The sequence below is a fragment of the Mustela lutreola genome, chromosome 1 (genome assembly GCF_030435805.1).
Source record: "Mustela lutreola isolate mMusLut2 chromosome 1, mMusLut2.pri, whole genome shotgun sequence".
NCBI classification, from domain to species: domain Eukaryota; kingdom Metazoa; phylum Chordata; class Mammalia; order Carnivora; family Mustelidae; genus Mustela; species Mustela lutreola.
The window spans coordinates 229,700,180-229,716,832 of NC_081290.1; the positions used below are offsets into that span (position 1 = coordinate 229,700,180).

The 16,653-nt window shown below is 37.2% G+C and overlaps 1 protein-coding gene across 4 annotated transcripts in view; it reads right to left on the minus strand.

The window, feature by feature from the left end:
* UVRAG (UV radiation resistance associated) overlaps window positions 1–16,653 on the minus strand; it is a 309,934-nt gene that overhangs the window by 223,430 nt on the left and 69,851 nt on the right. The gene's annotated exons all lie outside the window — the stretch shown is intronic.

Below are 16,653 nucleotides of genomic sequence, written 5' to 3' on the forward strand. Positions count from 1 at the left end.
ATAAAACAGTAACACATCATAATTGCCCGAATTTAGTCTAAGAATACAATATTGGTTTAACATTTAAAAATCAATTAGAAAAATACATAATATAATCATAAATCTATCTTGACAGGCACACAATTATAAAGATATAATGTGACAATAACATAAAGGTAGGGATACAGAGCTATACAGAAGAACAGTTTTTGTATAATATTAAAATTAAGTTGGTATTAATTTAAACTGTATGATTATAAATTAAGATGCTGATTGTAATCCTGATGGCAACCACTAAGAATTAATGAAAAGATACACTGTAATGTATGTATGAGAAATGACAAAGAAATCAAAATATCACATGAGAAAACATATAGCACAAAAGAAGGTAGTAATGGAGGAATAAAGAAACAAAAAAGATATAAGAAACAAACAAAAAAACAGCAGAAGTCCTTCTGTCTCTGTAATTAATTAAGTGTAAATGGATTAAACACTTCAATTAAAAGGCAGAGATCAGCTACACAGATTTTGTTTTAATGCTATCTACAAGAGTTATGCTTTAGAAACAAAAACACAAATAAGCTGAAATTGAAAGGACAGAAAGATATTTATTCCATGTAAGTGGCGACCAAAAGAGAGCTGGAGTGGCTATACTAATATCAGACAAATAGACTTAAGACAAAAAACATTACAAGAGACAAAGAAGGACATTGTATAATATAAAGGGTTATAAACATATATGCACCTAATGACATGTAATAAAATACATGAATCAAAAACTGATAAAACTGGGGCACCTGGGTAGCTCAGTGGGTTAAGCCTCTGCCTTTGGCTCAGGTCATGATCTCAGGGTCCTGGGATGGAGCCCCACATCAGGATCTCTGCTCAGCAGGGAGCCTGCTTCCTCCCCTTTTTCTCTGCCTGTCTCTCTGCCTACTTGTGCTCTCTGTCAAATAAATAAATAAAATTTAAAAAAAAAACTGATAAAACTAAAGTGGGAAATAGCTAGAGATGTCAACTCCCACCTAACAATGGAAAGCACAGATAAAAGAAAAGAAAGCACCATATAAAAGATGAACAAGGAATGTAAGACATGAATAATACTATAAATCAACTAGACCTACTAGACGTATATAGAATGTTCCACCTAACACAACCATACATACATTCTTCTCAGTGCATATGGAACATCCTCCAAGCTGGACTATATGTTCAACCGCCAAACCTCAATCAATTATTAAAAGTTGAAATCATACAAAGTATATTATTTGACTTTAATGGAATGAAACTAGAAATCAGTAACAGAAGGAAATTTGGAAAATCCACAAACTACAAAGTGAACAACACACTCTTAAATAAGGAGTGAGTCAAAGAACAAATCACAAGGAAAATTAAATACTCTGAGGTGAATAAAAATGAAAGTACAAGGACGCCTGGGTGGCTCAGTCAGTTAAGCATCAGCTCAGGTCATGGCTCACGTCATGATCCCAGAGTTCCTGGATCAAGTCCCACAGTGGGCTCCTTGCTCAGTGGGGAGCCTGCTTCTCCCCATGCCTGCCGCTCCCCCTGCTTGTGCTCTTTCTCTCTCACTCTGACAAATGAATAAATAACATCTTTATTTAAAAACTGAAAGTACACCATATTAAATAATATGTGATATAGTGAAAAAGTGCTAAGGGAAATTTACAGCTGTAAGCATCTACATTAAAAAAGAAGTAATAAAGAGTTCAAATTAATAACCTAAATATCCACCTTTAGGAACTAGAAAACGAACAAACTAAGCCCAAAATAAGGGAACAATTAATAAATATTAGAACTGAGATCCAGGAAATAAAGAATACAAAAACAATAGAGAATATCAACAAACCAAAAGTTAGTTCTTTAAAAAGATCAACAACTCAAGCTTAGACTAAGAAAAAAAGTGAGAGAAGACACAAATCACTAAAATCAGAAATAAAAATGGGAACATTACTACTAACCTTACAGAAATAAAAAGTGTTGTAAAACACTTGTAGTGTTATAAACAGTTGTGTGCCAATAAATCAGATAATCTAGATGAAACAGAAATTCTGGAAACACAAAAACGCCCCAAAATGACTCAAGAAGAAATAGGAAATTTGAAGAGACCTACAAGAAGTTGTTGAGACAAGTCAAGTCATTACTTAGCTAAACTACTCACTGATACCACTGCTTCAGCATCCATTTTGTTTGGACAAGGGGGCCTGCAAGGGCCGTAAACTAACTAGACCTCTCAGGGAAGCACATGTCCTAAACAGGACGCCACAGAGACACAAGCACTGTAAGTCTGTTTACAAGAACTCATGATGGGACTTGTGATCAATGGTCTCTCCCGGTTCCCAGTGCCTGTATGATGCATTAAGCGCCCTTAGATAAACGCCCTGGTAGAGCTTACCATAACCCTATTCTTTTGGTTTGAACTGACAAATCTACCTATAGCCCAGAATCTCCAAAGCACTCCACCCACAGACCTAAAAAAGGCACTGTACTCCAGGTCCTACCTCTCTCTATAATTGCCTTGATCTTCCTCTGGGGTCCCTTAAATGCATGCCCTTATAATTCCTCTAGGACCTGTAAGTAAAAAACTTCTCTATTTCAATTTCTCTTGTGGTTTATTGTCTAACCATGGCTCACCAACCAGCATTCTGTGTTCCATCTAATAAATGTTGATTTAATAAAGTCATAGCACAAGAAGCTGAAATAAGTAATCATAAAACTCCCAGCAAAGAAAAGCCCAGAGCCATATGATCTGGTGAATTCTACCAATCATTTAAAGAAAAAAGAGCACCAACCCTTCTCAAAGTCTTCTCAAAAAAAAGGAAAGAGGAGGAAATCCTTCTTACCTCATTCTATGATGCCAACATTACCCTGATACCAAAGCCAGACAGTAACATCACATGAAAATTATAGATCAATATCCCTTATGAATATATATATATATATATATATATATGCAAAAGTCCTCAACAAAATACTAGCAAAGCTAATCCAGCCACATATTAAAAAACGTAAACTACTGGCCAACAATTTCACTTCTAGGTATAGACCCAAAAGAACTGAAAGCAAAGACTCAGAAAGACATTTGACATCCATGTTCAGAGGAGCATTATTCACAACAGTCAAGGGGCAGAAGCAACTCAATGTCTACCAGCAGATGAACAGACTAAACATGCTTTATTCATACAATGAAATATCATTTAGCCTTAAAAAGGAAACGAAAGTCGGCTATAATACAGATGACCCTTGAGGTGATTTATGTTTTAAGTAAAATAAGTCAGTGTATCTGACTTATTTGGCCACTATTTAAAAAAAAAAAAAAAAAAAAAAGTTCGGCAATTACTCATACAGTCAAACAGAGAATTAGCGTATGACCCAGCCAATCCACTCCTAGGCACATACAGTGTGCATACTGTATGATTCCATTCACATAGTATACCTAGAGCAGAAAATATGTAGAAACAGAAAGTAGGAGGGCGAGTGCCAGGGGCTTGGGGGAGGGGGATACAGGGAGTTAGTGCCTAATGGGTAGTTTTTCAGTTTTACAAAATAAAAAAAAGTTCTGGAGACAGATGGTGGTGATGGCTGCACAGCAATGTGAACATACTGAATGCCACTAAACTGTACACTTAAAATGGTTAAGATGGTAAATTTTGTTATTATGTATATCCCACCATGATTTAAAAGTAATTTTTTAAGAAAGATTATATACTAGAAACAGTGGAATTTATCTAAGGTACATAAAGGTGGTTCAATAATGAAAATCCATATAATACACCAGTTAGAAAGACTCACACTTCCCGATTTCAAAGACGCAGTACAAAGCAACAGTATAGGGAGGTACTGGCATGAAGGTAGATCCACAGATCAATGGAACAGAACTGGTAATCTACAGATAAACTCACACACCTGTGATCAACTGATGTTAGACAAAGGTACCAAGAGTACTCACCAGAAAAATACTAGTCTTGTCAACAAATGATGCTGAAACAACTAGATAGCTATAGGCAAAAAGAATGACTTGGATCCATCCTTATACCGTATATAAAAAATTACCTCAAAACAGACCAAAGGCCTAACTGTAAGAGCTAAAACTATAAAACTATTTGAAGAAAGCATGAGGGTACACCCATATAACCTCAGATTTGCCAATGGCTTCTTAGGTATGACACCAAAAGCATGAGTAACAAATACAATAATAAACTTGACTTTATCAAAATTAAAAACTTTGTGCATCAAAGGATACTATAAAAAAGTAAAAAAATGATGCACAAAATGGGAGAATATATTTGCAAATCATATAGCTGATAAAGGTTTCACATCTACAATATATAAAGAACTCTAACAACTCAACAATAAAATGACAAACAATCCACTTAAAAAAATGGGCAAAGGACTCAGAGACATTTCTCCAAAAAAAAATACACAAATAGTCAGAAGCACATGAAAAGATGCCCAACATCATTAGTCATTAGAAAAAGGTGAATCAGGGCACCTGGGTGGCTCAGTGGATTAAGCCTCTGTCTTCAGCTCAGGTCATGATCTCAGGGTCTTGGAATCAAGCCCCGCATCAGGTTCTCTGCTCAATAGGGAGCCTACTTCCCCCCTCTCTCTGCCTGCCTCTCTGCCTACTTGTGATCTCTCTCTCTGTCAGATAAATAAGTAAAATCTTAAAAAAAAAAAAAAGGTGAATCAAAACCACAATAAGATACTAATTCATACCCACTAAGATAAGCAAAAACAAATAAACAAGCAAAATTTTTTTAAATTTTTAATTACTCTCTATGCCCAAAGTGGGCATTGCAAGATCAAGAGTCACATGTTCTACTGAATAAGCAAGCCAGGGACCCCAAAATTTTTTTAAAAATCCACAGAAAGTAAGTGTTGGCAAGGATGTAGAGAAATTAGAACCCTCCTATAATGGCACTGGGAATGTAAAACATTGGACACCGTTTAAAAAAAAAAAAAAAGCTTGGCAATTCCTCAAAAAGTCAAACACAGAATTATCATATGACCTAGCCAATCCATTCCTAGGCATATATCTAAAGGAAATGAAAACAAGTCCTCGAACAGATACTTGTATACAAATCCTCATACCAACACTATTCACAATAGCGAAAAGGTAGAAACCAATATCCATCAATGGATTAACTGTTAAACAAAATTATATCAAGACAATGGGTATTTCTTAGCCATAGGAAAGAAAGAAGTATTAACACGTGCTACACACGGATGCACCTCAAAAACATCAGGCTAACTGAATGCGGACAGACACACTTTTTTCTATTTAAAAATCATCCATACCCACTAACATACAACTAAAAGCAATATATCATAGCAAGAATTCAAATAAAGCCAGGATCCTCGGTATTAATCCACTCTGCCTGTCATGGAAGTGAGGAAAACAATTTAACTCTCCTCTAGAATTCAGTTTCTTTAACTATAAAATGAGATGAAACTACTAGTAATAAAAACAATTTTCAAAACATGACAGGGATACACATAAGAGTAACATTTATGAGCGTTTATAGTACACCAGGCAGTGTTCTTTTCCAAGTTAATATTAACAATTTAAGTGTTCATATGCTAAGAGTTAATATATTTTTCACACAACCCTGTGAAACAGGGACTATTATTATCCCCACTTTAAAGGTGAGGAAACTGAGACGCAAGGAGGATTAAGTAGAAGAGCCATGTAGTCTGGCTCCACAGCCCATTTTCTTAATGACCATGCTATACTTGATCTCTGAGACCTTTCCAGTTCTAAAATTCTGGGTCCATGTACATTTAAGGCAACTTAAGAACATTATTAAACCCTTCTGCTTCAGCCACCACTTAGCAATTAACATTCTTAAAATATGCTAAGAGCCTTGTTCTGAATGACATCTAACTTCACCACATGTGTGATCCTGACAGACCTCTGATGAAGGATTATAATGGAAAGAAATGGCTCGTTTGTATCTGGTTATCTGTGTGAGATACTGCCAAGTGCCAAAGAGCCCAGAGGAGATTTACATGTCACTCAAAATTCTTCTGAAGCCAGGCCTAACGATGCTTTTTCAAGGAAGGGACAGGCACCAGTCTGCCTGAGTGCCTACTACATTGTTCAAGAAAACAGATGATTAATGTCACATACCCAGTGAGCAGGCGTAATTCCAGGCAGATGACCAGGTGTGTTTCTAGATCAGTGGTCAACAAACTTTGTCAATGGCCAGATAGTAAATGTTCCAGGCTTCGTAAGCTGCATGTCATCTCTGTGGCATATTCTTTGTTTTCTCCTTCAAATTCTTCACAAATGTAAAAACAATTCATAGCTGTTGGGCCATACAAAACCATGTGCTAGACTATAGTCTGCTTACCCCTGTAGTAGACCACTGGATAAAGTCACCTTTTAAACTATATTACGGTACATTTTTGAGAGTTTTTGGCTGCTACAACAGTCACAAGACCATCCTTAAGTTCACTAGAATTCTCAGTTACACTAAAATAATCCAGCTGACAGGATAAATGATGATGAAGCAAAGAGTATAATATACATACTTATTTATTTCAGTGTTTATTGAATGCCTAATACACACAGGGTGTCAAGCACATGCTACCATCCTTATGAAAGTATACAACCCAGGACACTATGATGTATATAACCCAGTTACATTTCCAAGTGAAGTAAAACCTGTAAAGGTGCTATACGACAGGTTAAAAAGGAAATAGCTACAGGAGTTCTGATGCAATAAGGATTCCATCTAGTAGGAGCAGGAACATCAAAGGCTGCAGGGGTGGCAGTAATTGAAACAGATTAAGAAGTATTAAAATGCTGAATGGCAGTGAAGGAAAGTCCCACACAGTCTGAACACCTTTAAGCCAAAGCATGACAGTGGGAAAACACAAGTTGCATTCCGAGAAAATTAAGTCGTGGTCCAATTTGTTCAGCTTCAATGACATGGAAATTACTTGGAACCCTGGAGAGGAAAACAGTGGGAAACAGGGTTGAGTAAGTCGGCTGGGAGGGCCAGAGTAGAGAAAGCCTTGAATGGCATGCTAAAAAGTGGATCTTTTTAGCTCTCTAGGCAATGAGGAGTCATGAAAGGTTTCTGACAATATAGCATAATGATCAGAGGTGCGTTTAAGGAAAGTTACCCCAGTAATGACAAATATGAAGCATTAGAGAAGGCAGAATGTCCCAACACCAGTTAGCAGGCTATGCTAAAAATCCACAGGTACTAGAGATAATAATAATAATAATAATAATAATAATAATAATCAAACACTAAAAGAGAAAAGATAAAAGCACATCTAGAACTATAAGTACTTACTGTACATATCACTGGCTGAATTTAGGCTGATGGAGAGAAGGAAAGCACATCAGAGATTCAGACACAACTAGCAGAAAACAAGAAGTCACTCAATAAAGCTTTTAAGCAAAGGAATAAAATATGAACGTCTGTCTTAGGAAGATGAATCAGGCAGTAATGAATAAGACAGAGTGGATACAAAGAGACTAGAGTCCATAAGCCCACCAGAAAACTACAACAGTAATCTATCCTTACTGGGGTGCCGGTCTGAGCTTGCTTGGATCATGCATGGCAATGGAGATGGAAAAGTTGCCACGGATAGGAATTATTTCAAAGGCCTCAAAGGAGGCTAATGGCCAACTATATAGAGTAGATAAAAGAAAGAACTCAATCAAATCTAACTGCAATACTTGGGGCCCAAATAAATGGGAATATAGTTAAAGATGTGGGAAAATGGAAAGGAAATAAAGCCTGGAGAGAAAAACGAAGAGTTCCATTTAAAGTATAATAATTTGCAAATGACAGGTTTCGATGCAGAAATGGCCAGAAACTATTTAATCCTAGAGAACTAGAATTTTGAGTAACAAGCCATCCAATTGATAACCAGCTACCCCATTATGTATCCCATTAGAATGCTTAATGATCTGCTGCTATAGAAGCTTTACTCATTCATTCAACAAGTATTTATTGTATTACTACGATATGCCAGGCACAGTGTTAAGCACTAGGAATAAATTAGTAATGAAGGCAGATAGACCCTGTCCCTGCCCTTATGTAGCTTACAGTCTGTAGAGATGAGCAAATGGACAATCAGAATACAATCAGGACGGGCGCCTGGGTGGCTCAGTGGGTTAAGCCGCTGCCTTCGGCTCAGGTCATGATCTCAGGGTCCTGGGATCGAGTCCCGCATCGGGCTCTCTGCTCTGCAGGGAGCCTGCTTCCTTCCCTTCCTCTCTCTCTCTGCCTGCCTCTCTGCCTACTTGTGATCTCTTGCTGTCAAATAAATAAATAAAATCTTAAAAAAAAAAAAAAAAAAAGAATACAATCAGGTAAGTGTCAGTGATGAGGAAAATGAAGGTGCCATGGAGCACGTAAGACGGGTATCCAAACCAGAGTTTGGGGTATATCACAGAAAGCCTTTCTACAGAAAGGAGATCTAAGCTATGGGTGGGGTGCTTAGAAATCAGGAACCAGATCACACAGTAAGACCTTATAAGCCAGTAATTACTCTGAAATGATTCAAATAAAAGAGGGAGATGACCAGCATTTGGAAAGATAAATCTGGCTATATACTCCAAAAAGCAGGAAAGAAATAGATAATTAGCAGACACCATCAAGTAGTCATTCAAAAAATAGGGAGGGGTCCAAGCTGACTCCCCTGTTCTGACTCTCTGACTTGAGACAATACATGGACAGTAGTACCATTCACTAAACTAAGGAATACAACAGGAAGAAGTTTTTCAAGATGGAGAGGGGACCTGAGCTCAGTTTGGGTCATGTAAAGTGTGTGTGTCTTTGAAACATCCAAGCAATTTAATGCAGTATGGATATATGGAAATAGAGATCAGAGATGTAGACTTGGGAGGGATCTGAATGCAAATATAACACGTTCATGAGAAGACAAAAGGCCCAGGTGGAAACCTGATGACAACAGCTTAAAGGCTCCATCGAAAGCTTTCTTCAGCAGAACTGATATATTCTAGATGTTATTCATAAAACTATTAAATGAACTTTGCATGTAGTCTTTTTTCTACTTACTTAGCTAGAATAAGAAATTATGATTGGCAAGGGAAAAAACAATGGCTCTCTACTACTTGAGCGTATTTTCAGATGCAATCAGTACCCATTTTTAAATATAGTATTTATTTGTACAACGTCTCTTAAAATAGCTACCTGATGAATCAACAGACAGCCTGTGTTCCTATGTGTATATGTTCATCTGGACCTTAACATACTTTTAGTTTTTCAGTTTAAACTGAAAAAAAAAAAAAAAAAAAGTCAAGAATCTCTGACAAGTATCTTCAAATCTCGGGTACCTTCTGCCTCTGAGGAAGCCCAGAAGCTAGGCTTTTCAGGAGGAAAGGCAAGACCTCTTCTGAGACACTGAAGCAGAACTGAATAAATGTATTCCCCCAGATTTAGTATAAGGTTTGAGACCACAGAGGAAGTTCTCTTCTCCCTCAAAATAGTGAGAAGCATTGAGAAATAAGAATAGTACTGTTAAGCAAAAGTATACAGATCCTGAAACCAAAATCAACTCCTTCTTTTAAATTCAATAGAGTAAAAAAATCCTTGTTCATATTTTAGTATTTTAAACAACCCTCAAGAAAGCATTACAATCAGAGTCGCACAGTGCCAGTATGAAGTGGACTTAAATGCCATCAGCACTACTCCATGACAAGAGGACTGAAGCTGCATCTGTCACGTAACCTGAAAGTATCTTTCAGAGTAGAGGCAGGAACCGTGTGATCCTAACAGACTGAGTTCACTCATGGAAAAATATGAACTAAGCAAAGTCTATGCTAAATCTTGACACTCACAAAAGTAAGACACAACTTCAGTGGAAAGGAGCTTATACCCAAGAGGAGAGAGGGCATGCACATGCACACAAATTCCTATACATGTGAGAGGCAAAGAGAAGGCAAGACTGGCATCACGCTAACTAGCATTAGTGAACGTGGCGGGGAGAGAGAGAGAAGAAAGGGCTCCCAGCTTGGAAGAACAATTTAAACCAAAACCAACTATGGGGTGGGGTGGGGGGACACAAAGGCCAAGCATGCCCTCACTACAGATCCAAGAAAGAAGAGTAAAAACAAGTTTTCAAAATTTTAAACTCTGAATCCTCTAGAGAGGGTAAGTCTAAAGCTCTGTTTCTGTTTACTTTTCAAGAATCTAAAACATCTATACAAAGAACCCTGCCTGGCTTTGAATTTTCCAGTATTAAGATTTAGAAAAGCTCAAAAAATTGTGCTAAGAAGACAAGATCCTCCAAATTCCTAACAGGAAACGTGGCATTTTCCCAGATTATTTTCTGGCTGCAACGAAGAGGGAGAATGGGGACCACACTGCAGCAGCAGGATTTATAAATATGAAGTACAGGATAAGATGATTTTCCAAACATCTGTCAGAAGTTAATTTGATCCAAGAGAGAAGGAGGGAAAAGAGAAAAAAAGACTCAAGAGAAGCCAAATACAGTGACTAATACGTGGAACTTTTGTAGACTTCAGTGGGTTGATGGCCTCACGGGCATTGCATACCCACTCTACAATAATAAATACACACAGTCTGTACAATAACGCACTTCATACCATTCAAAGCCCTTTCCCACGTACCTTCTCACTGGATTCTCACAATGCACACAGTGGAGATCTCTGGTTAAATGTAAACACAGAGACCTGGTACTTTGAACAGGATATATGAAATGGGAAGAAATGTAGAGATGGCATGTAGCACAGTGTTTAAAAGAAAACACCTTTGAATAAAGGAGACCTGCTTTTAAGTCATGGTTCTGCTACTCCCCAGCTAAATAATCTTGGGTTAGGAGTTGCAGGTTTTCTCTAGGGTACTTTACCTATAAAATGAGGATAATAACCACCTCGTGGAGTTGTTACACGAGATTAAATAAAGCCACGTAGAACAGCTAGTATAGTGTCTAACAAAGAGTAGGTACTCAGTAAGTGAAAACTGGTAAGGGTAGCTTTCAAATGCCTGGTCCCTACCTGGTATAAGTAATAGTTACTAGACTATTGTACCAGCTCAAATCATTCAGAAACAAAGTTTTGCCCTGGATTTAGACAGAGCTCAGATACCTAAATGTTTTATGACAAAGCAGGCAGCTATTAGAAACAGCCCCTGAAGATTTATTGTCTTTATATTTTATAATGGAGTGGGAAGAGGCATAAGGAAAGCTGAATAGAGTATGTAGAGGAATGGTCTATTTTTATGATTTTCCAACTTTTGCTTAATGATGTACAGAAAGACCTGCACATTTACCATATCCCTTTCCCTACTGTTAAAGGATAGGCTACTTGGGACATTTAATCCCTACCACTGAACATCCAGCTTTGAGTACTGTGTAGGACGTGCTTTGGAAACAAGTTTTATGTCCATTAATTTGACTAGTAAGAGGAAATAGCCATCTTTTTAATTTCTCAGTTCTATAAAGTTAACTAAATGTAAATATCTTGATTGGTATTAGAAATCAGACTTTCTACTTTTCAAAAGTATCATGCCTTGAAAAATAGAAAATAAGGAATTTTCATTTGTACAAGTTCTCAAAACAGACACTGAAACTTGCTATTGTGCCTAAATCTTTAATCTAGGCTCAACTATGCACTTGAGATGGTCAAGCTGTGTGACTGTGTTTGTGAAATTAATCGCTAAATTGCTGTTTCAATCTCCTGAGAATTTCATTCCAAAAAGATTTGATCCTTTTTACTAGATTCTACTCCTGCTCTTTTTTTTTTTCAATAGAGCGAGAATGCACTGCCATCTACTGGATTCTGAAGATACTGCTACTATAACTTTTAGTCTGTGAAAAGAATTCTTACCAAGCTGATGCTTTTTGTACTTTGTCAAAAACACAGTAGTTATTATGGCAGTATGAGTTACATAAAAATAAAACTCCAGAGGGGTACCTGGGTAACTCAATTGATAAGGGTCTGCCTTCAGCTCAGGCCATTATCCAGGGTGCTAGATGGAGCGCCCAGGTCAGGCTCCCTACTCAGTGGAGAGTCTGCTTCTCCCTCTTCCTCTGCTCCTCCCCATCCCACCCATATAAATAAGTAAAATCTTTAAAAATAATAGGGTTAAAGTGGGGTAGAAGAGAGAGATAATACCAACCCCACAAGATTTTTATTCTCAATTATTGCTATGATAGTCCCAAAAATCAGCATGCATTCACCTACGTTCATTAACAAGCTTCTTTTGAGCACCTGCTATACTATATGCCAGGTACTGCAGCAAGCGACACAATGCCAATGCAATAGAATCAGGGAGGTAGTCTCTTTTATCATAGGGTTTAGATCCCAATGAGTAGTTCCCATTTATTATTGAACTCTACTCATGTGCCAGGCTTATACTGTACATTGTCACTTTTCATCCTCCAAGGATGAGGTAGAAACTATAAGAGAAAAACTCAGAGATGACTTAATTTGCCCAAGATCTCTCTCAGAGGTAAGTTGCAGAAGTGCCTGGAATTAAACTCACATAAATCTGCCTCCAAAATCTGTATTTCTATCTACTCGGAGTATACACTCACCCAGGTAAGCTGTCAGCATCCTCCCAAAAACAAGAGTAGCCAAAAAAAAAAAAAAGTAGCTGACAAAAGGCAATTTAAGCAAAGATAGCCTTGCATATCTATATAAAAGGCAAAATTCCTAAACTGAGATCTGAAAGGTTTCCAGCTTACTGGATAAGGAGCTGGCCCAGTAGCCTCTTACTTCTCATGCTCCCCAAATGCCATTCTAGAAGTTCAATCCACCCAGAAAACATCCCTCCCAGCCACCTAGCTTTATTCATCAACCTCCATCCCCTCCAACTTCAAGCCACAACAGAGTTCCTCTCTGGTTCTCCACCATCTCCAAATGTTAAAAAGAGCATCCCTTCCTCTTCAGATTATTTAAAGTTCCGCTATAATTCATATAATTTACCTGTGTTATCTGCAAGACCCAAATAACTGACATTTTCAGAAACAATTTTTCAAACTAAATCCATTTCTAAACCAGAGCTCTTCTGGAACATACGGTGTTTTATCTCACCTAAAGGAAATAAATATTTGTGACTCTGCATCTAATACTTTTGTACCCCAAAATACTTAGTTTAATAATGGGCACAGGGTATTTGATAATTATTGATGGCAAAAATGACTTTTGCAAATACAGACAGAAGATTTTCATCATTTACTCAATCATCTCTTCATCTGCATTGCTGTTGAATAGCTAAGGAGTTTCATGTTTCATATGCCAAAGAAATGCAATCTTACTACATAAAATTAATGAGAAAATATCACTCCCTAATAATGTCAGCAGAGGTTACTGAACAACGGATTCAAACACACAGCATATTTTAGTCAAAGATTTCCTAATGCGTTAAGTAGTTTCCAAACACACTCTTAGGAGTGAGACTGAACTACTTGTCCATTGTCCTATGTAGTTGAGAGAGTGACCAGGCTCCTAAAAACTCAACAGAAATGAGTAAAGCCTGAAGAACAAACAAAGAAGCAAGAGTTCTGAGCAAATAAGTAATTTCAGCTTTTAGACCCAAAAAGGCTGAATGCACTTTAACTAATATGGACAGAGGGAGGATTGACAGCAACATAACCATCAGAAGTATAAGTAACAGTGTTCAAGTCATGATTAATATAAAACAACAAGAATGCTTGAGAACTGGTCAACAAAAATTCTAGTCACTATTTTTTTTTCTAGTCACTCTTTATAAAGTTGCTTTAAAATGTACTTCCATTTTACCCCACAAGTTTAAGTCTTCTTAGTGTACATACATTCTTAAAATACATTCCTGTTCTCAAAGACTTGTTAGTTAAGCATTTTATAAAATCCTTTATGAAATATGTCCAACACAAATATATTTGCAATTACTGTCATTACAAATATATTTGGACTTATTTCTACCAACTCAACTACATGTTTTGGTTTACCATTTGTTTCCTTTCCTCCGTCCTACTAGTCAACAAAGTTTTCTACTCTTTATAGTCTCTTTTTCCCTCTGCTACTTAAAAATATATATTCTCTGGTTTCTAACCCACTCTAGATACTTCCACATTTTTAACATGCACCTCTGACCACAAATTTTTCTAACAAATTCTGTAGTTGTTTACTATCTTCCTCCCAGACAGATCAGTAACTTCATTGAGTTTTAACTCTTTACACACCCTCCCTCCCCTCATTACTGCTGTCTAGAGCAGTGCTTCTAAAAAGCTCTGCAGCCAATGACAAGGTGCTTTTCCTTCAATCCATTGTGAACTGATAATTTTGTAAAATACAATAAAAAGGCAAAATAATGTCAAATTGCTATAAAAGTTTTGAAACATTTACTCTCACTTTTTATACTTGGCTCACCACAGACTAGTGACAGTTCTTTCCCCCCCCCCCTTTTTTATCTTTTTTTTTTTTTTTTTTAAGATTTTTATTTATTTGTCAGACAGAGAGCACAAGCAGGCAGAGTGGCAGGCAGAAAAAGAGAAGTAGGCTCCCTGCTGGATAAGGAGCCTGATGTGGGACTTGATCCCAGGACTCTGGGATCAGGACCTGAGCCAAAGGCAGAGGCTTAACCGACAGAGCCACCCAGGCGTCTCTAGTGACAGACAGTTCTTAGACTAGCTCTGTTCTACAAACTATACTTTGAATAAAGATAGTCTGGTTTGTCTTTACATAAAAACATATAACTTGTTACATATTAAGTTTTTGTTTGTGTGTTAGTTTGCTGTCAGTAGTTAATTGCATTCACTAACGTTGTAACCATTTTCATGTGTCTTGCTGTAACTTGTTGTTACTTCCTACATCTTCCCTTTGGGATCACTTCTCCACCTCCAATATTCAGTATAGATAAAGGGTCTGTGGGAATTAAATTCTCAATCTGTGTGTCTTTGAAGTTGTTCCTCTTTCATCTATGCTCTTGACTGAAGGTTGACTAGAAATACAGTTATACATTTAATAGTAAATAGCAATCAGAGGATTATTTCTCCTGGCATCAACTGCTACTGTTGCAAAGTCCGCTGTCAGTCTAATTTGTAGGTAATACTTCCTTTCTCTCTGCTCTCTTTTAAGATTTTTTTTTTTTTTAAGATTTCTCCTTTTAAAATTAACATTAAAGATCTGCAGTTTCTATGTCTTTTTTTCAGCCTCCTTCTATAATTGGGAGAGTCCTACTGACCTCAGCTTTGTGCTCATTTTCTGTTCACTTCGCCCAGAGCCACATCTTTCAAGGACGAGGCTTCTGCCTACTACTTCTGTTCCAGATGGGTTTATTTTCTTGCTTTTAGTTTGTTTTAGCAAGTATGTCTCTTAAAACTTCTCTGATCTCTTATCTGTTTTGTTTTTGTTCTTTGGGCTTTGTTTGTTTTTAAACCTATCACTGCCTTTTGTTTGGTGCAGTGGAGGGTCTCAAAGTATGCACTTACAAGGACATCTTTACTGGAAAAACTGTTTATGGCTTTCTTTAAAAAGGAAAGCTAATGCTTTTTAAGGTTCAAGCTATATATCAGCTGTTCACCTGAAAGTTGGTACAGGGGCAAGATAAGGCTGGCATCTAAATTTGTAAAATTCACTAACTGAAGGATTATAGAATAATATATACCACTTATTACAATAATATATATTCAATAAACTTTTATTGACCATTTGGTCTTGAATCCCAGCTCTGCTACTTAGTAGCTCTATAATCTCAAGAAAGTCACAACTTCTACGTTCAGGCTTCCTCTTCTGTAAAAAGACAATTGTGAGGTTTAAATGAGGTAAATTATGTAAAGCACTTAGAACAGCACCTAGCAGTATTATCAGCTCACTGAACATTAGCTGCTATTATTATTATTATTACTAGGAACACTCCGCACTCATGTTTCCACACAGGCAAAAGATATCCTACTCCTCAGAGCCCACCTCCCTGCTCAGCAGGGAGCCTCCTTCTCCGCCTCCCTGTACCTGCTGCTCCCCCTGCTTACACTCTCTTTCTCTGCCAAGTAAATAAATAAAATCTTAAAAAAAAAAAAAGGAGGAAAGAAAAGAAAGAAAGAAAACAAAAAAAGATGTCCCACTCCATATCCCAGGTCCTAAAAAGAACACTTTCAGTTTCTCTTGAGTCCTGCTCTACAGAGGACATACCTGACAGCTGACAGCTGAGCTTGGGAGACAAAACCAAGCATGACAGCCTCAGTCTTTTCAGGTTCCCTTCAAGTCAGAACAGCCTACCTACACCACACATAAATTCTGCTTTTGGCTTGGAGGATTAGGCTTTGTCCCTGTAAGGGCAAGATCTTGGTTTTGCTTGTTTTGTTGTTTTTTGGGGAAGATTCGATTTGGGAAAAAGTATATACCAGCTCTTTTAGTTGTAGAATTTAAAACATATTTTCCAATTAATTTTATTAGAAATAAAGCCAACGTTCTGATCTCCATTTATCTATTACCTATCTTATTTCTAAACTTGTTCCAGACTTAGAGGAAGAAGAAAGGGGTATTAGTCACCGGCTATCCAAAACCTCAATTACTAATAGTATCTGACTACACAGTTCTTATGGAGATTAAATAGAATAACAGATATAAAGCGCTTAAAAGTGTCTCATACACAGTCATGCTCAATAAATATTCACTTTAGGGCACCTGGGTGGCTCAGTGGGTTAAGCCGCTGCCTTCAG